Source organism: Salvelinus namaycush, chromosome 4 (assembly GCF_016432855.1).
Source record: "Salvelinus namaycush isolate Seneca chromosome 4, SaNama_1.0, whole genome shotgun sequence".
Lineage (NCBI taxonomy): Eukaryota > Metazoa > Chordata > Actinopteri > Salmoniformes > Salmonidae > Salvelinus > Salvelinus namaycush.
The window spans coordinates 38365205-38366560 of record NC_052310.1 but is presented as its reverse complement, the minus strand read 5'-3'; the positions used below and the strand labels follow the sequence as shown (position 1 = coordinate 38366560).

General features: G+C 35.6%; 1 non-coding gene across 1 annotated transcript; it reads left to right on the top strand.

Moving 5' to 3' along the window:
- The first annotated feature begins 1038 nt into the window (after positions 1–1038).
- On the top strand, positions 1039–1132 carry trnai-uau. The gene is made up of 2 exons: positions 1039–1076; positions 1097–1132. It is a non-coding gene; the product is annotated as a tRNA-Ile (tRNA).
- Positions 1133–1356: the final 224 nt, after the last annotated feature.

Genomic DNA, 1356 nt, shown 5'->3' with positions numbered 1-1356 from the left:
TGGGACTAAAAACAAACAAAAGATACTGTAAAATAATACTGTGCCTGTAAAATGTATTTAGTGTGTATAAACTGGAAGTAGAAGCCTAAGTGTTGTTGTCCATTAGTGTACTCAAATTAGGGGAGGGATGGTATGGTTTGGGGAAAATAATAAAGGAAAATATCTAGATTAAAAAATATATATATATTTTATACAGTATATATTTACAAAAAATATATGGGGGATTGGAAATTATGCAGACAATTACATTGAAGCTGATATACCCACTAAAAAAATAAAATAATACAAAAAATTATATATATATAATATTTATTTTAAATTACTTGTACATACTACTACAACAAAGCAGACTTCCAAAAACAGGTTATTTTTATACAGGCAAAAGTGATGTCATGTTATAGAGTAGGGTAGCCTTAAGAAAAAGTTAACTGTTAGTCAATAGAGAATTATATGGTTTATACAAGGAGATCTTGGTACATGCAGAGACTTCAAAACATCTGTAAAAGTTCAATTGAATATGAATCCTTATTGATAATCTCGATCGGTACCAATTCAGACAAACTGAGCATGCGTGAGAAATAAATTATGCGGAAGTCTCAATCTGGTACCCTGTAGCAGCCAGGATTTCAGATAGCATTAGCAACCTGCTATGAAATGAACACTCATACTACAAGCACACAGTTGATCACTTTCCAGATTAGGTGTCAAATACATACAGGCCAATATGGGACAATACAACTAAGACACAATACACTCAACAACGGACAGCTATATCAATCCAGTAAGCAGTCCAGGCGAGCTAACGTTAGCTAGCTAGATTAGCTATCTTCAAACAACGCAAACGAGTGATTTGGCAAATCAGTCATTTATCAGAGTTCAGTCAGATCTAGATCCGTTTCTATGCATGTTACTCTACGTTGCAAAACATAACACACAATATAATGATATCTAAGTAAATCCGAATGTAAACTGGAGGAAGAGGAGCTAACATCCAGATCAGAGTGTTCATACACTGTATTGCTGAGCCAAAGTACCGGAGCTCCAGTGGCGCAATCGGTTAGCGCGCGGTACTTATATGACAGTACATTGTAGAGCTATGCCGAGGTTGTGAGTTCGAGCCTCACCTGGAGCAGTGTTTTTACTAAGAGAGCGATAGGTATTAGCCATTGAAGTTGTATGAACATAGAATACGTTGACCAGCCACGCAGTACCAAAACGGTCAATGTCTGATAATTCGACAATTCAGCAGCATAGATAAAGAAGATACCCGCTATGAATTGTATTTTATTGTCTGTAGCCTCAACCTACTACATCATTTAAGCAGAGTACGTTATTTTAAATCAAGATTCGTATTCT